This window comes from Carassius gibelio, chromosome B16, assembly GCF_023724105.1.
Source record: "Carassius gibelio isolate Cgi1373 ecotype wild population from Czech Republic chromosome B16, carGib1.2-hapl.c, whole genome shotgun sequence".
Lineage (NCBI taxonomy): Eukaryota > Metazoa > Chordata > Actinopteri > Cypriniformes > Cyprinidae > Carassius > Carassius gibelio.
In genome coordinates, this window is record NC_068411.1 from 9,233,944 (window position 1) to 9,259,165 (window position 25,222).

The window sequence follows — 25,222 nt, forward strand, 5'->3', positions numbered from 1 at the left end:
CAGAAAGGCAGGGCATAGAGAAGAAACAATAATGTACAATATGTGGAAAAAAATGTGTGTGTGTGTGTGTTTATATTGTTACGACTCTGCGTTCTACTTGCTCGCCTGCTGGTGGCGGTGTTCTTCCAGGAGAGCTTGGGAGATTGCACACCTCTGTTACCTGATCACCACTGAATTATGGAGAGGATAAAACATTGGACTCAATCACTCCTCTTCACTTCGTCCAAGGGATCGACACCCTCTAGAGAAGTCACTTGTTTCGCGAACCTTTATTTGTTTACAATCCATACCAACCTTTTCTCCTCCCCATCAGGATTATGTTTTTTCCCCTTTTGATTTTGATCCCTAGACTTCGTTATATTAAGTTATTTGTGTTTTTGAAGACTAATAAAATCTTGCAAGTCATTTCTTCAGTGTACTTGTATACTTTATGTACGGTCGAAACGAGCTGGTCGTAACATAAATTGGGTGTCTCGTCCGGGATCCTATGGTTGTAGAAAACATTGGTAAGTATGGGTTGTATGTGAATATGTTTTTGTGAATGGTTACCATTTATAAATGAGAACTCTGGTGAGTTAGAGTGTTTCCATCTGGATTGTGAATACAATCATTCCAACGGAGCACTGTTTGTTGTTTTGTTTTGTTATTTTGCCTTTCTTGTTTTTAGAAGTTATCCTGGGTGGAGATTAACTCTCTGTAGGGGGTACGCTTCCGGACCTTCAGTTTGACTGATTGTTGCAGAGCTCAGCGTTTAATGCCGCCCCGAGCCCTGTACATCTCTGAAGACCAGATATAATTTATTTAGTGTTTTTCTGAGTTAGGAGCTGGAGTTTTCTCATATTGTAAACGGTAAATCCATTCTACAAAAATAAATAAAGGTAAATCGTTGTGTTTGTGTATATAGCGCGGTTTAATTCTGCGCTTACACTGTGTTTTGACTTGTGGGAAGTTTTTGTGAATGAACATAGGTTGCGTAATACGGTGACGTAGTTTTTTGAAGTGTTTTATGAGAGTTGTAAACAGCGTCTCACGTGTTAGCTAGTAGTTTCGTTTGTGTTATTGTGCGTATACAAATACGAACAAAATATCTTCGGTGATCGAAGATTTCTTTGCGTGTCCATCAGAAGCTTTGCTTGAGAGTTGTACCAAGGAGCAGTTAGTGCAAATCGCCGAACGCTTCAGTGTTGATCTTACTTCTCACGAAAAGAGGCTGAAGGAAACTATTGTGACTACTTTGAAGCGGTCACTTATTGATAGAGGAGTTATAGAGGTAAGCACTGAGTTAATTACTCCCAGTGAATCGGTTTTGTCTACTCCTGCTGAGGTTTATAGTGAAGGTGAGACAAAATATCCAGAATTGTCTTTGCAAGAGAAGCAATTGTGTTTAGATGCCGCGAAAATTCGTGCTGAATGCGATGGTCGTGCTATGAAAGAACGAGCGGTAGAAAGAGAATTTGAAGAGAGAAAATTAGATCATCAGTAAGCTATGCGAAGACTGGAGCTTGAGTTAGTGAAGGAACGAGAAGAGAGGACGTTTCAGTTGGAGAAGGAACGGAAAGAGAGAGCGTTTCAGATAAAAAAGTTGGAGTTAGAATTAGCAGCAAAGACAGCTGAAGTCTCACAAGCGAATGTGCCTCCTGTTCTACAACAGCAAGCGAATGCAGGTGAACCTGTGTTTGACGTTCACAGAAATATGAGATTAGTGCCGCCATTTTCTGAAAAGGAAGTGGATAAATAGTTCTATCACTTTGAACGTGTTGCTTTATCCATGAAATGGCTGGAAAGCTTTTGGACTTTATTGTTACAGTGTGTGTTCACAGGTAAAGCTCTGGAAGTTTATTCTGCACTCTCACTGGAACAGAGTGGTGAGTATGATGTTTTGAAATCTGCTGTGTTACATGCATATGAACTCGTGCCTGAGGCATATCGTCAAAAATTTAGGAATTTGAGTAAAGCTGATGAATGTACTCATGTTGAATTTGCAAGATCAAAAGATATCTTATTTGATCGGTGGTACACTTCAGTGAAAGTTACAACTAAAGAGGAATTAAGAGAATTTGTGCTCTTAGAGGAGTTTAAACATTGTGTTCCTCATGCTGTAGCTACGCATCTTACTGAACACAAGGTGAATACACTTTCTGAAGCTGCTATCATGGCTGATGAATTTGTGTTAACCCATCATGGGTCATTTAGTTCAGTTGTTCTTAAAACCAACGATATGAGTAAGTCTAAGTTTTGCTTTCAACCTAAGACAAAGTCTCCTGTGATGAGTAGGAATATTAAGGCGACAGTTGCTGAACATTCTAGCAAACCTGTACTCTCACGAGACATGGTTTGCTTTTATTGTAAAAAGCCTGGTCATAAAATATCTGACTGCCTTATTCTCAAGAAGAAAGAGAGATTGTTGAAACCTGTTGTTTTGGTTTCTACCTCACCATTCACTGTTGATACCTGTAATGAGAAAGATCGTCATTCATCTAGTTCTAGTGATAAATCTGTTGATCAGTGTATAACTTCCTCCGTTGATTATACACCTTTTATCACAGAGGGAAATGTGTCATTGCCTGGTTCAAATTAAACGGTGCCAGTACGTCGTCTTCGAGATACGGGTGCCGCACAGTCATTTCTTTTAGAAGGAATTTTGCCTTTAACTTCTAAAACCGCTACTGGAACGCATGTATTAGTGCGAGGCTTTGAGATGGGGTTTGTTGAAGTGCCTTTACATTGAATCCATCTTTCCTCTACCGTTGTATCTGGTGATGTAGTGGTTGGTGTTCGTTCTGCACTTCCAGTCCATGGGATTACATTTATTCTGGGAAATGATTTAGCTGGTGAGAATGTTTGGGGATGGAGTGGTGTGGCAGCTCCGCCCATAATAGCATCTATACCTAGAAAATCTGATATTTAAAACATTAGAGAATTTCCTGATTTGTTTCCAGCTTGTTCAGTTACTTGATCGATGGCTAAACAATAATCTGAAATTCAAGTTGCAGTTCCACTGCATGACACTTTCTTTTATACTGTTAATACAGGTAAGCCAGGATCTGATGTGTCCAAATGTCCTGAGCAAAGAGACCTGAAGTCCTGCTCTTCATTGTCTTCTGACCAGAAAGATTCAACAGTGCTGCAAAAATAATCTGCTGATACATCTGAGGTTCTTTCCACTCCTGAGAAAACCAATGTTGATCTCTCTGATGTTGATGACTGTTCTCTGACTACTTTGTTACAGATCTCTCTCGGAGGATTTAATTCGAGCTCAACAGAGCGATGACACTCCTTTATTTTCTGCAGCAGGGTCTAAGAAGTGTTCTGATCCTCTGTCTTTTTCATACTTTCTTGATGATGGTCTGCTTTGTCGGACAGGGGTTCTGCATAAACATGCTTCTTTAGAACCTTAAACTCAGATTGTGGTTCCTTTTCAAGTGAGAGACTCTGTGTTGCATTTGGCTCATCAAGGACTTGCTGGTCATACCGGAGTTCTTAAAACATTTGATCGGGTCTTACAACAGTTCTATTGGCCTAAGGTAAAACGAGATGTGGCAAAACATATTCAATCTTGTCATACATGCCAGATCCCCTGTAAGCCAAATCAAAAAGTGCCTGTTGCTCCGTTGCAGCCTATTTCCATTGTTTCCACTCCTTTCGAGCATTTGATAGTTGACTGTGTTGGTCCTTTGCCCCGGTCTAAGGCTGGTCACCAATAATGCCTAACCGTTATGTGCCAGACTACTCGTTATCCTGCTGCTTATCCGTTAAGGTCCATCACTACAAAATCTGTCTTGAAAGCCCTCACTAATTTTATGTCGACCTATGGAATTTCCAAAGTTATTCAATCCGATCAGGGTTCGAACTTTAACTTCGAGTAAACCACAATATTTCTAGTGCTTGAAAAAGTGACGTGACATTCAGCCAAGTATGGGGACCCATACTCAGAATTTGTGCTCTGCATTTAACCCATCCAAAGTGCACACACACAGAGCAGTGAACACACACACACACACACAGTGAACACACACCCAGAGCAGTGGGCAGCCATTTATGCTGCGGCGCCCGGGAAGCAGATGGGGGTTCGGTGCCTTGCTCAAGGGCATCTCAGTCGTGGTATTGAAGGTGGAGAGAGAACTGTACATGCACTCCCCCCAACCCACAATTCCTGCCGGCCCGGGACTCGAACTCACAACCTTTCGATTGGGAGTCCGACTCTCCAACCATTAGGCCATGACTTCTCCCGCGAGGGGAGTTTGAGAGGTTTCATCAAACCCTGAAGTCCCTTTTGAGGTCATATTGTGTGTAACTCGATGCGGATTGGGAAGAAGGTCTGCCGTGGATGTTATTGGTGATACATGAGGTTGTCCAAAAAAAAAAGCCTTGGGTTTAGCCCACATGAATTAGTGTTCGGACATGTAGTGCAAGGACCAACAGCTATGTTAGCTGAGGAGTGGCGAATGTCGAAACCTTCTGAAAACATCTCAGATTAATGAGTGGATTCTGGCGTAGATTGTAGAGGCACAAGCTCTCGCTAAAAAGATGTTGAGTAAGTCTCAAGTATAAATGCAACAACATTTTGACAGAAAAGCTAAGTTAAGGGAGTTTCAGTTGGGTGATCATGTACTGGCTTTGCTGCCTCTATCTGTCAACCTATTTCAGGCTAAATTTACAGGTCCCTACAGTGTAGTTAAACGTCTTTCCGATAATAATTATCTGTTGAATACTCCTGACCGGAGAAAAAAAGTACAAGTCTGTTACAGTAACCTGTTTAAATTGTATATAGCTCCTGTTTGTTCTGTTACTGGTAAAGTGGTGACTTTTCTTCAGAATCATCTCCTCTCTTTTGCAGTATGAGGGGGGATTCTTTAGAGAATGCTGATGAGGATGAGGGTTTTCTTTCTCAAGGGAAAGTCGACGGGCGACTTAAAATCTCTGAGATTCTTCTTAACCTGTCCTCTCATCTTTCTTATTTGACAGAGAGAGGAGTGATGTCACTGAGTTGGTGATATCATTTCCCTCTCTTTTTCTTGACGTTCCCGGTCATACTTCTGTCATAGAACATGGTATCGACGTGGGAACCTCGTGTCCAGTTAAACAGAACGCCTATCGAGTCAATCATTTTAAAAGAGATTTGCTGAAAAAAGAGGTGAACTATCTGCTTGCTCATAATCTGGCTGAATCTAGTTTCAGTTCGTGGAGTTCTCCTTGTGTTTTAGTAAATAAACCCGATGGCTCATATCGATTCCGCACAGATTATCGAAAACTTAACTCTGTGACAAAGCCGGACTGTTTCCCTTTACCTCAAGTTTATGACTGCGTCGATCATGTTGGCTCTGCCCGTTACGTTAGCAAATTCAAACTCTTAAAGGGGTATTGGCAGGTGCCTTTGACTAGTCGTGCTAAGGAATTATCTGCCTTCGTTATGCCTGATGCTTTCCTGCAGTATACGGTAATGCCTTTCGGAGTTCGAAATGAACCCGCAACTTTCCAGCGACTCGTAAACCGTATACTGTATGGAATGTCAGGATGTGAGGCATATCTTGATGACGTTGTGCTGTATAGTTCATCCTGGTCTGAGCATCTTAACCAGATTAAAGAACTTTTTTCTCGTTTAGCAAAGGCTAATCTTACAGTTAATCTCGCTAATTATGAATTCGCGAAGGCAACCGTAACCTATTTGGGTAAGGTAGTGGGAAATGGTTGTGTAAAGCCCATTGAGACTAAGGTAGAAGCTATTTGTAACTTTCCAGCTCCCACCACTCGTCGTGAATTGCGACGATTTCTCGGCATGGTGGGATATTATCAGAGTTTTTGCGACAATTTTGCCAGTGTAGTCTCACCTCTTACCGATTTATTGAGTCCGAAGTTATCTTTTCAGTGGTCTGAGCCCTGTCAGCAGGCTTTTGAAAATTGCAAGGCTTTGCGGGCATGTGCACCTGTTTTGACAGCTCTGAATTTTGAAAAGTATTTTAGTCTTGCAATTGATGCGAGTGCTTGTGGCGCGGGCGCTGTTCTCTTGCAGGAGGATTTGAACCAGGTTCTACATCCTGTAAGTTACTTTTGTAAGAAATTTAATCGACATCAACGGGTATATTCCACCATTGAGAAAGAAGCTCTTTCACCAGTGTTGGCCGTACACACATTTTGAGATGTATCTAGGGTCAATTGCTGCACCGATTATCATTTATACGGATCATGATCCTTTGGTCTTCTTAAATCGGATGAGGAATCGAAATCAGCGACTTATGCGATGGAGTCTCATTTTACAACCTTCCCATCTCGAGATTAAACATATTAGAGGAAAAGATAACATAATAGCTGACACACTTTCTAGAGCGTAACATAATTTCTGCGTTGTCCATTCCTTTTTCTTTGCATCTCTAGGGCCCAGAGGTGTTGTAGAATGAAGAGAAGACGATGTTCCTTTGGATCACCAGAACTTTTAATGTGTTCGTTCTGGGTAGTGTTTAACGGTCTTTTCTTTGTGTTTTTTTAGATTCGTTGCCGAATCTTTATTTTAGAAGGGAGGTGTTATGACCCTTCGTTCTACTTGCTCGCCTGCTGGTTGCGGTGTTCTTCCTGGAGAGCTTGGGAGATTGCACACCTCTGTTACCTGATCACCACTTAAATATGGAGAGGATAAAACCTTGGACTCAATCACTCCTCATCACTTCGTCCAGTAGATCGACACCCTCTGGAGAAGTCATTTGTTTTGCGAACCTTTATTTGATTACAATCCATACCAACCTTTTCTCCTCCCCATCAGGATTATGATTTTTCCCCTTTTGATTTTGATCCCTAAACTTTGTTATATTAAGTTATGTGTTTTTGAAGACTAATAAAATCTTGCAAGTCATTTCTTCAGGGTACTTTATGTACGGTCGAAAAGAGCTGGCTGTAACAATGTGTATATATATATATATATATATATATATTGTATGTGTTATTTATTCATTGTTTTCATTTTTTCACTGATGAATCATGCACAGATCAGTCGTAAAGTAAAGTCAACTTTTATTTTCATATCAGCTATGATGAAATTATAAAGTAAATACAGACAGCTTGAGAATACAGTTCCTCTATTTACATTAACTGATCAAATTGTATCAAAATATTTTACAGTCAGTAACTACAGCTGAAGCTAATTCTTCTGTTGAAAAGGTTAATCTCTTCATATGTATGAATGAATCAGCACAGCTCTCACAGCGAGGGCAAGCCTCATTGTCATGTAAGAGTAATTAACTTGAAAGACATTCATGGGTTAAAAAGAGACTTTAAAAGATAAAGAGCATTGAACAAATGACGTTTGTTGACACTAAGCTGGGATTGGTAATATAATTTGTTACTTTAATGTCATTGCAGGTTGAATTTGATCCATTAAATAGATTCAATATGATAAATGATTGATGAAACACAATACTAAAGTCGACAACTGTTTTTGCTGTGTGTAATTGACCAAGACCAGAATGTCAAGTCTAGAATTACCTGCTTTAATTACTCCAACTTACTGTATGATATTATCAGTGATGGAAATCAAAGGCAAACCCCTTATCACGTTTCACGAAAGCTGGACGTAATTACAATGGAAATTACAATTTGCCATCGTCAGGACGAGAGCGGCCGGCCTTATCAGGGGAAAAGTGAAGTAACTGGGCTGGGAAACACATGCCGGAGTTTGAGCAAAGAATCAGGCATTTGTCATTGTAGTATATATTTCAAAGAGGGGCTCTGAAAGGCAATCCTCCACATTCTCTGGCGCATTGTTTTCTGGGCATCAGGGGTTGGGAGTTAAATGGATTAATTAGCTCTCAGCCTCTCTGCTTTCAGCTCACTGCCTCGCTGGGGGCTTTTGAAATGCACATATCCCTCTAATGACATAATCACCTAATTAGGTGATTTTCAAATGCAATCAGGACATAAGTGGGGGGTTAATTTTCCTCTCCATCCATCTCTCTCTCTCTCTGAGCTGTCATTTGCATGCCGCTGCTGGAGGAGGCGATGCATGTTTGAGAGAATGTGCTTTTGTAGGAGATAAAGTGATGGTGAACTGATGTGATGCAGGAACAAGGTTCGAACACAATCTCTGTGCATTGAGTTACGTTGTTCTCTAACGGTCTAGTGTCTAGTGCTCTTGCTCCCACACAGCATGCAAATTTCAGTCACACTAACTTTTACTGAACGCACCAAAGATGCACAAAAATAAATAAATAAATATAAATATACACTAGTCAACATTTGAAGTGGATCAAAAACTTTCATCAAACCTGACCTAAAGATCTAAGAACTGCAAAGTACTGTTTAACTTTTATTTGTTATAAAATAATATTATAAAATACTAATATATTGGTAATATTAACTATTGTATATAATTATATATATATATATATATGTATATATATATATATATATATATATATATATATATATATATATATATATATATATATATATTTATTTATAAATAATAACTGTTAAATTGTTAAATAAAAGTACTACATTGTGTTTCATTACATTGCTACACTCGCTATACCTATAACATATATTTATTAAAATGTACCACACGGCCAAAAACAAACGGGCTTCAGGTATTTTCTTTTTTTTTTTTCTTTTTCTTTTTTTATTTTTTTTTTTTGTGACAGCAAGTACAAAGTCTGCTGCTTTACCTCAGATTTGAGAACGTTTGAGGACGACAACATTGTGGTGTGGAATAATGGGCTGCAGAAAGCCTGGTGTCCTGCCTGGAGTCCAGCGGAGGTTAAATTAAGATTTGGCGTCTTCTGAAGGCTGAGGTGACACCTCTCATTGACTCCTCACACTCTCCACTGACCGCAGACACTCCGTCTGTGTGGAGCTTCTAGTATCTGATGTGAAACAAGAAGGTTCCCTTTTCTCCGGCTCTCCACGGCTTCACAGAGAACAATCGGCATCTCTCCACAGCAACAAGCTGACCGCAGGAGGAGAGGAAATCAGATAATTAAATGTGAGAAAGCCGGCAGAGAGAAATGGGATGGGCTTTCTGCACCAGTACCTTCCTGAGGGCACCTGCTCAGGCGTTTCGGAGGCTGGGCCGGTAGTGGACGGTGAACAGCACAGTGAGGCTGTGGACAATGGCACACCGCAGCCCCTCAGTGCTCGGCCTGGCAAACACATTCAGCTGTCAGGGACAAACAAGCCAGCCATGTCCACCCTCAGTGGCTCCACGTCCATCAGCCGCCCGAGGGTCAAAAGAGCCGTGTTTCACTTCCAATGATACGCCTCATGCCTCAGGAGCCCGTATAAAAGCCCCGGGCTGGGGAGGACGACTGGAGGGATGAGAAAAATCACGTCCTGTGTCTGTAGGGAGGAAGAGAGACACTCGTTTCACATCATAATATGTGGGTCTGAGTTTGTGGACTGACACGCTGCTCATCTGAAAGCCAAAGGTTGATACTCTGGGCTGCATTTCCTTAAAGCATATAACAAGTTCCAGCGTTACTAACAGAGTTCACAATAGAACTTATGACCGTAATTAAAGAGTTTTTTTTTTTTTTTGTTGTTTTTTTTTACAATCATTATGACAGTTTTTCCAGTACTTCTAACAAGTTTCCTAAACTCTTACCGCACCAAAATGGTAAAATACAATAATACACTACATCTACCAAAATACTGCAAACGTCTCAAAATATAGCTGTTATTTATTTTGTGAAAATACATATTCATGTCAAACAATTAATTGCAGTTAGTTTTTCTCAATCAGTTTTGACTGAACACAATGGACTTGTTCTCAAAAAAATTAGCACAGCCATCCAAACACAACATTATTTTAACCAAACAATTCTACTTTGCTGCAAAATGAAGCACTGCATTTTTTTCCTAGTAATGCATTCATTAAAAGTAAATGTTAACATCACATCTATAGGTGTGTTCTCTGTTGATTATAAAACACCTTCAGCTGTAGATGCACAAAAATGCAAATTAATATACATTTAGTTCAGTTCCTCAACAGGGAGTTTTGTTTTACATATTTTGTTTATCTCAACAAAACAAAAATTGTTATAAAAACACCTGCTGTCACCCATGAGACAAAACTCATTGCCACTTCAAATCTGTTCATGGCACCTTTAGCAGCAAGAACTGCAAACAAAGATTTCTGAAAACTACAGATCAGTCTTTTACAGCACACTGGTGGATATATATATATATATATATATATATATATATATATATATATATATATATATATATATATATATATATATATATACCTCATTTTTAGCTGCTGTGTATGTGTGTTTGGTGTATACATGAATTATCATGAATTATTGATCTTGTCTTTTTATTAAAAGTTTTTGTTTACATAATATGTGTGTGTATTGTGTGTATTTATTATGTATATACAAATACACACACATGCATGTATATATTTAAGAAACACATAATCTAATCTAATATTCCTGATCTCTTGTGTTTGGGAAGAATCTTTTGGTCTTATCCACTCCTGGCATGCAGCATCCATTGCATCCAGGAGGGACAATTGGCCCCGTGGACGACAGTTAAAAACCTTCAATCTCCAGGCTGAGAAAAACAGGAAAGGAGAATAGGGGCAAGCAAAAGGGACATCATCCTCGGATGGGCATCAAACCAGGCTCTGTCTGCACTGGGAATGGTGGAGTGCCACATTGTCCCATGTGATCATATATATTGACACAACTCCCACCTGTCCCCTTTCTACCTCTGGCACAAGTGTTTCGAGCAGGTCTTGTTGTATGAGCCAATAACACATTCATTCAGGAGTGCACCATTGTTTGAGATTGTGGCGCACCTGTTGGCTCCTCTCTAGCATAGAACGGTAACTGTGGCCCTTTTGCTAATCATGTTTCTTCCACGCCAATGCCTTTCCGCCAAGTTGAAGCCAGCCTCATCGATGTAGATCAATTCATGAGGGACTTGATTGACCTGTGTAAATGCTTTACTGTATGTCCTACTGTAATCAGGGTTTATAGAGTAGTTTACTGCAAAACACACTATGTAGTGTACAGTAATGACTGTAAGGAACTTTCCTGTAGTTGTTTCAGTAGGACTCTGTGCTTAGCTAGAGTCAGAGGAATGGATGTTATGCTGATTGCTGCAATGTCCCCAAAGAAAAGGTTGTCTTCTACAATACTTTAATTTAAGTCAGTCAGTAAAAATAATAATAATAATCGAATGCTGCACTAAAACCAATGTTTTTAATATTACACATTTTTATTGTATACATAGCTGTAGAACGGGCCTATAAACACACATCTACTGTATGCAAATACACATGCTCAATGTTTTCTTTCTTTCTTTCTTTCTTTCTTTCTTTCTTGTACAGTATTGTATTCACAACCACAAATGCTTACAGAAAAAAAGGTTTGCTTTCAATCTTGCTTTCATGTTTACTGTGATTTTTTTTTTTTTTTTTTTTTGTCTTTGCCAATTACTTTCAATCTAGTGAAGAAATGTACACAGGAGCTCATGAAAGAAGAGCTTTAGGTTTTGAATAACTGTGTGTAATGGTATATCCAAAAATATTATATTATGGCAAATATGTTAGTGATATTTTGCATGCAGTGCTTAATTTGTCTTGAATTTGTGTGTAAAGTAAAGAGAGAGAGAGAGAGAGAGAGAGAGAGGCAAAGTTTTGGAATGTGTGTAGCAGTCGAAAAAAAAACTGTATGGTTAATTTACTATTATTTTCACATGTATTATGTAACTATCTGACGCTAAATAAAGGGTAATTCATTTTTTAAGGTGTGTGTGTGTGTGTCTGTCTCTCTCTCTCTCTCTCTCTGTGTTTGTGTGTGTGTGTTTGTGTGTGTGTCTCTCTGTGTGTCTGAGTGTGTGTGTGTGTGTGTGTGGGCATGTTTTTGTATCATATCAGGACACAACTCTGTATAATGACATGGGTATGACACAGGTATTACAAGGAGAGGGTTCTTATGAGCACATAACCCATGTCCCCATTTTTCAAAACACTTATAAATCATACAGAATGAGTTTTTTTGAGAAAATAAAAATGCACAAAGTTTCCTGTGAGGGTTAGGGTTAGGTGTAGGGTTGGTGAAGGGCCATAGAATATACAGTTTGTACAGTATAAAAACCATTACACCTATGGGATGAACACACTTTACATGTGTGTGTGTGTGTGTGTGTGTGTGTGATCCCCCATGAACACTATTGTCTCTGTTTAAGGGCTCTCTGTCTCTAGTCTATTGACTGCAGATCTATCGCGGCTCATCTTTCTCAGCAGATGTCCACTCTGAGCATCTGTTTGTATTAGAAGTGTAATTGCAGTGATAATAAGCCCATTGATTCAGTATCTAAGGAAATAGTCAATCAGGCCGGCCCATTTGTCTTACTTCTCCTGACAGTTCGCCTCGCAGCTAAACACACAGAGGCAGGCGAGCGCGGTCGACTGGACCAGAACGGCACATTCGGAGCCCGTCCCCTCAGCAGGGGGCTTTGACAAATAGATGTGCTGATCTGTTTATACTAGCTGCTCCACACCCTGACGACGGTTGCCGTGTCACATGATCCATCAGGCAGGGATTCGGCTGTGTTCTGCCTGTTAATGTAAACGTGTGGCGACCGCTCTGATGTTTGGTATCACATACAATCAAACCAAACTTTATTCAGACACCTTCAACATTTCTCACATTATCACAGTTTATTCACTTTAGTTTAGACAATGGTAATAAAGCATGACAAGAACTTAAACTATGTCTTTGTTAGAAAGGCATGTAATGAATTTGACTGAATAACTGTCAGCTGTTAAATTTAAGAACACAATTAGATAAAACCAAATTAGCTCAACCAATAACCAAGCGATGCTTCATTTTGTTCGGTCTGTGCAGTAAATAGTTCAAAATGGAAATTAAAGAAAAAAACACTTAAGCAAAACATCATCAGGTAAACCCACATTTTTTCAGTTTTGTTATTGTTAACTAATATTATTAAATCATTACCAGTAATTAAAAAAAGAAAGCTAATAAATTTAAATAAAATCTAAATATTTAATAAAAATGTACGTTTTAAAAAACGTAGAAAATGGCAATTAGAAATGCTGCCTTGTCAATTAACTGCATAAAATAAGATTACCTAGCAAAATTACTAAAAAATAAAATAAGATAAAGCCATTTATCAACTTATGTTAATAATTATTTACATCTATCTGATTTAATTTAAATAATTATACATTCAAAATGCATTTATTCAAATTGCATAAAATGAACACAGATCTGTTCACTGTGAAAACAATTATGTTTATTTGCTTAAAAAGTATGAACATGGTTAAAATATGGAAAGCAGATTCAGTTCAGATATACTATATAATACTGAAACGTAATTACTTGATGACAAACATAACGCTTTTATGCATTTAAAACACATTCAGTTTATTAGATAAATCTGACCATTTCATTTATGACTGATAAATATACATTAGTTTATTAGTTTACGTTAAAACTGTATTTTCCAACTGGATGACAAATTAATATGCAATTCAAATGAATAAATCTGAGGCTTTTTTTTTTTTTTTTTTTCTGTTGTACAGTTTGGAGGTCAATATCCACAAAATTAAATTTTAAGATAAGAATTACCAATTATTGTACCCTTATGTGTTTGTTTGTTTGAATATTTATGTATTTATTTCATGTAAAGGAGATAAGCAAGATCAGCAATGGTGGAGATTTCAGTGAAAATGCATTCCATCTTAGAGAGGAAACACATGGTGACTCGTTTCTGCTGTTCATCACTCACATTGCTGTAAATGTTTTGCAAGCACCAAAGAGTGTTACAGAAGACCACATGACCCTAAAACTGAGACAGTTCCTTTGCTTCAGCGTGGCTTGATGAATGTGAGATGTTCAGATGTTCAGATGTTCAGAGGTGGCTTCATCTTATAATGACCTGTGATCAGCACTGGACTGCTTGTAGATCACTAAACTGAAACATATGCTAATTGCAATCTCAAATGGGCAGAATCAGAGACAATCAAGGTTTATATATATATATATATATATATATATATATATATATATATATATATATATATATATATATATATATATATACTGCTCACACACATTTTCAAAATTGTGTCTCTTTTTTTTCCAAACTATACAAACAAAATGCAAAATGCCTCACATCTGTTGCAAAATTAAGCACTGCGTTCAAAATATCACAAACACATCTCAAAAGCAAACATTTGCATACAACCTTGCCATAATATCAGTCTGTTAGATCTGAGTATGCTACACAGATAATTGTGTGTTGGGTTTATATTAGGTGGCTTTAGCTACTATGTACTTAACGGCAGAAGAGGGCTTGCAGAACAGTATGGAGCAGAGTCTGTTTCACCCCCCAAAGACTACAAATAAATGGTTTAGAAGATATCTACTTAAAACTGTCAGAGCGCTTTAGGAACGGCAGCCACACGACCCGGTCGTTCAGGGTCAGTCCTCCACCACGGCGAGGGTCAGTCATGTGCTGAATGGAAATATAGACCACAGGGAGCAGAATATACAAACCGGGGACCAGCACTGACCTTTAGATAATATATTTACAAAGGTGAAAGCTCCTTCTCTCACTTGACTTGCTCAGCTTCTCTACTGGCAGATCTGTGTGTAAAGACTCGTCTTCAGCAGATTCCACGCGACGCCTTGATTTCACAGTGATTGATGATGGGTTACTATAGTGCCTAAACTATCATGACTGATCTAAAGTCAAAATGCAGGATCTGAAATAAACAAAAAAGAAGTAAATAAAACGATAAACAAAATAAACAAAAAAGAAGTAAATAAAAATGGTCTGACTGCCTGAAATAAATTTGCTCAATCATCTTGACTACATTTAATACATCAGATCAGTTCCTTAGGATTTTTTACAGTCCATTAATTTGACCATGAAAGACTAAACTGGAACTAAAATCCTATGCTGCAAAGACTCAACTAAAACAGAATTTTAAAGTAAATATGAAAATAGCATTAACATTAAATCAATGTTGGTAAAGCAAAACTATAATAGTCCTGCTGACATGAGCATAGATTTCACCAAAGATTATATGCACTAGAACTCAAGGGAGTTTGTGAAATGACACATGAAAATATACTTTCACACAACTTTTTTGCAGAGCCAGAGTTTGACGCTCGGTCAGAACAACGCAGTATATGTTAAATCTGATGCTTTAGTTTAACCAGAACAATGCATAATGCTGTCAGTCGTCTGCAGGGTCCTGTTACGTCTGTCTCCACAGAAGAGATTGTATTATGCAGGAAGATTAAAATGTAATCGATATGTTTATAAAGTTAATCACAGTCATCGTTCTCAGATTCTCATAAAGCTGAATAACACGGGATGACTAACGGTCCGATAAGACCCGGAGTGATCCGACATGATGTTTGAGACGGATGCTCTCAATATTAACGTGCTGGTGATTTTCCCCACCATCAAGCAAGCATTTTAAATCCATAATTGGCTCCGATATCCCTCTGTAATTAGTGACCTTCCCCGGCAGGAGACTTAAAAAAGCATAAGCTGATACAGTGTGTATGATGAATTATGCCTTTACTTGCTGTTAATAACTGTGAAAGAGTCACAGAGCGGAGCCCCAAAGCACAGTTCCAACATTAATGCTTTATTTCTTATTAATATTTATCGACGCCTTAAGTAAGACAGGGACAGATATGAGGGCATGTGGAAAATAAAGATGTCCCCTAAGAAACTGAAAAACAATGTGAGTTAACATGCTTTTTCAAGAATAAAAGCCGAGTCATTTGATCACATGAAGGACACATTTAAACACATTTTTCAAGAATACTTTTCCACATCTCAGATTCTTATGCCAGATAATGTAATTGTAGAATCACTTATATACTTTTCATAGTTTTTAGAATTAGATTGTGTTTATTATTCTGTATTCTCTTTAATTTTAGTTACAATTTTAAGTAGTTGTTTTGTGTTTTTGTAATTTGTATTAGTTTCTTTTAATATTTTACATATAGTTTTATATATTTTTAATTCAATATTTATTTAGTTTTAGCTAAGCTAAACTTTTGTCAGTTAACATTTATTTTTATTTCAAGCAACAGACATGTTTTTGTTTAGTTAATGATAATAACCCTGATGCCAACCTTAGTTGTTAAAGTATTTAAAATGTTTTTATTTATGCTTAGTATACTACACGTATATTTACATATTTATGTATTTAATACACTTACCAAGAAATTGTACTTTTAGTACTGAACTGGCATGCTTAAAGTATGTTAAATATATATATAAAAAATAATAATAATAAAAAAAAACACTGCAATTTAATAGTGCAGAAGTAGTACTGAAGTCCAACTAAAGTTATAGGCTACTTAAGTATATTCAATTGTGCTAAAGTTAAACAATTTCATGTATGTTTCATTTAGGAAGAGTGATCTCTGATGAGATATGCAATCATATAATTAATGATGCAACAGTTTTCTGCTAACATGAATGCTGTGAGCCCCTCAACCATATATTTGTGTCCTTCAGAAAAATCAACTGAGAACGAAACGGCTGTATGAAAAGGAACTTTGACATGACTTTGTGGAGGTACTGTATGCATACAACACTTTCTCCAATATATCGGACTCGCACCAACCAAGTCAAGCCATTGGGTTGTGCATATACTGGTCATGTTATGTTGTCTTTTACAGAGGATTTTGGAGATGGATGGCCATGCTATCATCCATGAATACATTAATGTGGATGAGGTAGGCTTCAATCTCAGCAAAACCATAAGGGGGAGAAATGTCATTGGACAAAGGGCCATTGTCAGTGTCCCTGGACAACATGGTGGAAACATTACAATGTGTGCTGCAGTTACACAGTCATCATGTCAGACTTGGCCCTCATAACACTGATCACATCATAGGTTTTCTGGATGCTGTTCATGATATGCTTGTACAAGGTCTGCAGAATGACGACTAACATTTGTCATCATCAGGGATAATGTCAGCTTTCATCATGCCCATCAGGTCCAAAACTGGTTTGTTACTCATCACCGTTTTTCTGTTGTTTACTTGCCTCCATATTCACCATTTCTAAACCTTATAGAGGAAATTTTCTCCACATATCTCTGGAAAGTGTATGAACATCATCCCTATGTCAACTTCTCCAGGCAGTGGAGGAGGCATGTGGAGACACTGATGCCGCCTTCATCCAAGGTTGGATACGCCATACAAGGAGGATCTTTCCACTGTGTCTGGCAAGAGAGAACATAGCTTGTGATGTGGATGAAGTATTGTAGCTGGACCCAGCCCAGAGGAGCGATTAGTCCTTTGGAACAATCACCTTTTTGTTAATTTAAGTTTGGATTCTGTCCAACTACACTGTTGTTTTTCTTTTCTATAGTACTGTATTCACAACCAATTAATATTTACAATAAAAATAAATAAAAACAGTTACTTTCGCTCTTGTACAGAAATGTCATTAGGAGCTTGTGAAAGAAGAGCTTTAGTTTTTGAATGACTGTGTGTATGTGACAAAAATATATCCAAAAATATATTAGTATGGCAAAAGTGTTTGCAGCGTAAGACAGATGTTTGCTTTTGAGATGCGTTTGTGACCTTTTGAATGCAAGAGATGTGAGGCGTTTTGTGAGTGCAATTCTTAGGTTTCAAATGGGGAAATGTTTTCATTTTTTCAATTCTGTGACACACCTCAACATCAAGATGGACTTTTCCTGGATGGTCTCCATATAGGTTACTACAAACATCCACACTTGAGGGTCTATTAAATAAAGAAAATAAATTCTTACCTGTTTGGTAATCATGGTAATTTCAGTTCGGACCATATTTGACAAAAAACTATTACAGAACACTGTTTCCTAAGTGCATTATCTTATTATAAATACAAATAGAAAAGGGGTATTACAGAAACCTCCTAAACCTTGACAAAAATCCTGAAAACTGTCTTAACTTTAGAACAACCCCACAGCTGTCATAACTTCAATATTATTTGAAAGCTAATGGAAACACCTCTTACAGTTGCAATGTCTGTCAACTGTTTTCTTCACAGACTCATCTGTACAGTTAATGCTGAACTCTTACCCATTCCCTGTCTGAAAACTTACCAAATAGCATCTGCTTTGCCTGTTCTACCGAACCTTCAGCAAAACAAAGGTTCAGTTTCCGCGACACTGAAATTAAAAGCTCACCAGTTTTGTTTATCCATTGTTTACCACATAAGCAGCTTGTGCAGTGTTGGTTGCTTGGTAACAGACCTGAGAGTGGATTGTCGAACTTGATGATGCAATTTAAGATTTCCTAACCAGATAAGATTAAATTTTGTAAGATAGGATAATAATCCAAAATCAAGTTAAGATTTGTTTCTGTAATACGAATTTTGCTAAAACCTTAATAAAATGTAACATATCTTAAGTTAAAGCTTCACTGAAGTGTCTTGAAACACGCACTATTATTCTATCTTTTTAGCTGAAACAGGTAGACGTAAAATGTATATGCTCAATATATTCTTAATTGAGCATGATTTCTATGAGGGTTATGTTTAGGGGTGGGGTTAGGCGTGTTCATTCAAACTACTAAGCCACCTAGTAAAATATGTATGAATTACTGTGAGATCGGTGTAAAACGCCCACAAATTGCATTTAAATAAACGTGCGTTTTGATTGGTAATGATGTTATACGTCATTTCATGATGAGAGATGCAACGTGATACTGTCATTATTTTTACGCCCGCTAGAGGGCACTTAATATTAAAACGCAAATATAGGTCGTAATAAGGTGCTTGCACAAATGACCTATATGGTCGTTTTTTGTTGGAGGACAGGCTCTTTATATCACAGCTTGGACTAGAGCTGTTGAGCTTGGTAAAGCCGCATTTGACAGAGTAGGACAGCCACAATCTCATCCATATTGCTATAAAATATACCTTTCTTTGTGGGATTCAAATGGGTCCAATAAGTTTTGTGGACTGCACCGACTTGTGCATATGATCCACTCCATGCAATTGAGTCTCTGGACTGGAGCAGACTGTGTGTGTTGTAGTAATTAATTTGACAGTGACACAGGATGGAACCAGACTCATTTGGCCCCAATGGAAGCATATTTGCTCTGTTTGAATCGTTCAATATCCCCTATATAGTGCACTAAGTGCAATTGCAGAACGTACAGAAAATCCAAGTAACCGATTTCAGCCGCAGCTTCTAGGGGTGGGACACTTCAGATTCGAGAGAGAATTTGATTGGACAGAAAGTTTGATGTAAAGTGTAGTAACCAGGTTTTTTGTGTGTTTTTTTTTTTTTTTTTTGGCATATTGATCACCATTTGTATAAGCACAGTTTTACTACAAATACAATTGTTAAACTATTGTTAATTAAGTTGTGGTTACCATGTTTTTTATGTTTAAATTGTATTAAAACCATGGCTAATTTTGATAAGGGTGATCCATGGTGAAAGTGAGAGACTGACAGTTTTGAATGCTTATGTATTGTAAATGCAAATTTTGGCCAATGTTTTGGACCACACTAGCTTATAGATAACACATAGACTTCATGCTAGAAGCCAACAAAACTCACATTTTGATTGCATGGACACTTAAAGTCCTAAAATAATAAACATTCTGTAATATGCCCCCTTTACCATAACCATCTGTCCTTTTCTCTCGTCTGATTCCTGTTGTGGGAAGTGGCGATCCCTCCAGCAGATTCTGGTCCGCTCCGGCCGTCTCTCTCTGAGAAGGTGGACGGTCTCGGACAGAAGCGGATGAGCATGCGTTTGACAGATGCCCGTGCCTGTGACCATCTGCCCTGAACAGCAGAGGTGCTGCGCTGCAGGTTTGAGCAGAGCTGAGAAGGAGACCCCTGGACAAAGGTTGTGCCTTCGGTGTAGTGAGGCAGCGTCTGGGCTCTACAGCTTTAATTTATGATGGATGAGATCGGAGGAAAGGTCACGCGCTGATAAATATGAGAGTGTTTGACTGAGGAGGTCATCAATTATGCTCGCGGCTGCTAACGGTCAATCTTGCGGATGAAATGGATCTCCCCGATATAAGAAAGCTATCTCTCTGAAAATTGGTATGTATTAATCAATCCGAATGGAGTGAAGCCTACCCCTGCGTCCTTTTCAAATTGGAGAATGGATGTGATCCTTACCAGGAGGGGACGGTTGTTTTAAAGCACTGGATTAAACCCAATGGCTGTGGTCCAAAAAAAACCAGAGAGACTCTGGAAGAACCGAATTAGGTTTGATTCCCAGTGAAAGCGTGAACTGATGAAATGCATAAAGGATCTCCAATGCTAAGCATGGCTCTTTTGATAAAAGCATCCAGTATGAGTAAAGCAATTCAAAGCATAAACACAGAGTTCAGTCTAAATAAAAATGCATTTTTGGTAATACTTTATTTTAAAGACCAGTTCTCTATATTAACTAGCATGCATATTACTAGCATATTGGCTGTTTATTAGTACTTTATTAGTAAAGCACATACTTATTTATTATTCTGCTTGACCATATTTCCAATCCTTAAACCCTACGCTTGAAAACTACCTTACTAACTTTTAATAAGCAGCACATTAGGAGTTTATTTTATAATTATTATTATCATTTATTTTAGTTTATTTTTTGTGAGCAACTTTTTTTTTGTTATATTAACAAAACAACATCCATCCAAACAAGCAAACAAACAAACAGAGAAAGGGGAGCAACATACACATTATCAAAAATTTAGGATCTGAAAGAGAGAAAAAAAGTAAAAATAATACATGGTTATTCCTTTACATAGTCCAAAATGTCAGAAGAAAAACATTGCCTTGCATCAACAGTACCAGGTTTAGCTGTTAATTCATGCTGTTGAACATTCACAGGCCACTATCCCAAGGAGGCTATGGAACCAAAATGTTTTTGCACACATGTGCGGAGTAAACCAGTTGTGTATTATTGTCTTCTTTGCTGCTGTAAAACCAGCAAACAACATTCTCTTCTTTAATAAACTTAAACAGGAATTAGAATCATAATTGAGAAGACATAAACCTGGATTACATGTGTAATCAATTTGTAGTAAAAAGGATAAAACAGAATTCAGATCATTTATTGAGGCAAACATCATAGTTGATAGTTAATAGTAAAAAGTTCACCTTAAAATAAAGTGTGACCAAATTTGGTAACACAAAATGTGTGCATTTACGTAGTTATGTGCTTAATTTGCACATTATTACCTTACACATTTTTATTTTTTTATTTTATTTTTTTTTGCAGTGTGGTATTAAAAGTGATACTATACAAAAAACCTTTTAGTTTCCTCTTTCAGTGATCAGTTCTTAAAATAACCACTTTTTTTTTTCTTAATGTGATGTACGTCTTATTAATCTTCTAGAACCTTCTGTGTGATGTAAAGATTCCATGGATGATAAAGTTTCTTCATGGAACCGTATATTACATAAAAACGACTTTCATACGTTTTTCCTCAATAAACTGTAGGGAAATATTCCCACTATTAACTGCTTATTAGCATGCCTATTATCAACATATTGGCTGTTTATTAGTACTGATATAGGACATATTCTGCATGACCATATTCTACGTCTCGACTTGAGTCCAGTCTCGAGTACAGTTTTTGATAGACTGGGACTTGTCACAAACTCTGAACCATATGTACGTGGACTCATATATTATGTGGAATATATTGTCCATACACTAAAGGGAATTTTGAGTCAAGTTTCCCATGAATTTCATGCACTATTCATTGACACATTTCTTATGCATTGTAATATGTACAAATACAGTGAACATGATTGCACAGTTATGAATGAACCAAGTAGATCTTTTAAAGTAAATGATGCTTTGCTTTCCTCTGGTGAAACTTACAGAAAAGACAAGTCAGAACATTGTTGAGACATCTCACAGTTTTGTCATCTCGGTTCAGATATCAGATGATTTCACAGCAGAGTTTAAAAAGAAAAGCCTTATCCCCAGTGTCTACAGATGTATCTTCATAGCACTAAATCTCTCAGAAGTGAATCTTTATGACAGAAAACCATCACGGAGCAATATTTTACAATCTGACACACAAATAAAAATTCCTTCATTCTCCACTTGTATTTGGTCACATCATGGAGAACTTTAAAAGCTTCACAGGCAACATTTGAACCAAATGTAAGACAGGAACATTCCTCCGAAAAGATCACAGCCTGACCTTTGACCGGGTCACCGTTCGTTAATCATTCTCTTCTTTTGCCTTTCTTCCCTCTTCCCATCAACTGCCTCCTCAGGCCCATTATTCCCCAGCGCTATTGTTTCAGAAAGACTCAGCCTCAGTGTGGAGGAGATTGTGATGATTACGAGAGAAAGCTGAGGGGGAAACCGGGCAGAGTGAGGAGGAAGTTCTGCCAGTAATTCTCGCAGTGGCCACAGAAATAATGGTCTTTTTATTCAGCTGACAAGCGGCCGTGATGTCAAGCTCTTCCAATCGATAGGCCTCCATTGTCCCTCAGTGAGCCCCAAAAGACAAAAACCCCTCTTGAGTTATCTCCTACAGCTCCAAAACAGCTGTTTTTCAGCGTCTGTGAAAAGATAAAGAAATATGTTAGAGGGTTAGTGGACCAGTCTTGACCCCAAATTAAAATTTATTGCCCGTAGGCCACCGCTAATTATAAGATATTCAAAGCTGTTCTCTTGTGTAGTCTTTCAGCGCAGCAAACGTATGGGCAGTTCTGCCTTTATGTTCTCGGCTTCATTCACTACATGCTACTTTATTGCCAAATGTCTTGTAAACAGAGAGGCAAAGGAAAAGAGAACAAAGACAGGCCGTTATCTCACAGCAGCAAATGATTATGTGTCTTTCTTTCACACTGTAAATGTTTGTAAAGACCTTTATTTCCAACGCCATTTTACGGGTTTCTTGATTCGCTTTGCATTTAGACCAAGTGCATTCTCTCGAGAGGTGAGGAAACTCTCGCTTTGGGTCATTATCCATCTCAGGAAAACATGCATGTTATAGACCACCAGGCTTTCATCAAATACCCTGGTGCGTCTGACTGACCCTCTGCTCTCAGAAAGGCCTGCTGAAGACATGGTCCAGGGCTCTCCTAAATGTAGCATGGCTTATTGATCTCCTCGGGTCGAGTGGAAGCAGCAAGGCCAGCACTAACTCCAGCTGAGTCAGGCCCATTGCCATGATATGGACCAAATCAATTGTCTCCAAAGGCCAGTTTTCTGCATGACAATGTCTGTCCTCATGGGCCTTTGTTGAGTGAAGTGTTTGAGTGTCAGGAGTGATTACCTTGACCATTTCAAATGGGATTGCTTTCTTTAACGCCAAAGTTACAATGCGAAGAAGAAGCTGTTGTGATTATGAAACAATCCCCATTTTCCACAATAAAATTTAAGTTATATACTTAATTAATACAAATATATATATATATATATATATATATATATATATATATATATATACACATTAAACACACATTTAAATGCAAATATTTCTCATGTTTTAAACATAGGTTTTTCAGAAAATGAGACTTCATATTCTTGTCTTTTTGCTTGAATATTTTCATATTTAAAAACAAGACAAAAAATACTGGAGCAAAACCACTTTTTTAAAGCTTATTTTTAAGAGTGTAGCACCAAGCTAACGGTAAAGTATACTGACATGAGTTTTGGGTAAAGTCCATTGCCACATTTGTTGACATACAAGTATTATAGATTGCTATTGTGCAAATCTATGGTCCCCAAAGGTTAGTTTCTGCATGACAATGCCAGTCCTCGTGGTGTTTGTTCAGTGGAGTGTTTGAGTGCTAGGAGCAATGACTTTGACCATTTTAAATGGGATTGCTTTTCGTGTGGACAATGTGAGGAGCAGCTGTTATTATTATGACACATTTCCCCATTGCTCAAAATGAAAGTACATTTTCGTTGCACTTGAAATCCTAACATCAGATTATTACGAACAGCATTATATAACGGGTTAACTCTGCAGAAAATCAGCTGCGTACTGTCATAAGTATGTTCCTCCTCCGAGGCAGGCCTGAGAGGGAGATTTGCTACCGATTAGCACCTGGTCTCCAGCCAGATCAAGACGTCTGATTTCAATTTAATGCATCTTTTGAGCTGATCCAAAGAAATGCATGATAGTCATAATACTTTTCCAGCACTAAAACTGGGTAGTTCAGCAAACGCAGGTCTTGGTTTTGCTTAGCAATGGCTTTCAGGCCATCATCACCCTGCTTGGACACCCACAGCAGTCTGAAGACGTGACCTTACGTTATCTGTCTTTCAGACACACAGTTTCAGTGAGTGCAGGGGATATCTGTAGTTACTCTGAATTATTCGTCCGGAGGTCTGCCGTTCTTGATTCATGAACCATTGCCTGGGACCCTTCTCTGATGTCTGGCTTCAATTATGACATCATAGATAACAGGAAATACGATTCATATCAAAATCAGGACGGCAGAGTTATTCGGGGCAGACAAATGTCTTCAATCCGCTCTAGATATCAACACTTCTCTTCATCTACAGTACATATGTTTTAATGTTATTGATTTAATGTTCACATTCACTTTTTATTTCTATAGTCCACTTTTATGAAGTTCTGTAACACTTTAGAATAGAGAATGCTATACACTTTTAACTAGTTGCTTATTGGCATGCATATCACTTGTATATTGGCTGTTTATTAATACTTACAACACACATTTAAATGCATGATTATATTCTAGGTCACTTCAATACCTAAACATAACTACATTTACATTACATTTACATTTAATCATCTAGCAGACGATTTGATCTAAAGTAGCTTCCAAATGAGAACAACAACAGTATACAAGTGCTAGTTAGGACCTAGTTAGTTAATTAGTTTAGTGGAACATCTAAAATGTAAAGTGTTACAAAGTTACCTCTGTGTCTGCTTTAAAGGTTTTGACTCACTTAAGAGACAAAAAAATATACAGTTTGAGATGTAAAATATGTTGAGGTCTTATTTATAATCCAGAAGCAGAAAATATGCAATGCATTCTAAATCACTGACTAATTGTATTTTAAGAAAAAGAAAGAGAAAGAGAGAAAAAGAGCGGAAGAAAGCATATGCCATTCCAGACTGAAAGCATCTATGTGAAGAGCTGATGAAAACTTTTCCTTGGTATTAAGTTGAATGGCCAGCGTTATCTTCCTCGTGGAATTCCTCTTATCTGTGGAAGGCCGGCCGAATGACAGATTGATGTGAGGCTCTACCTGTTTTCTTCACA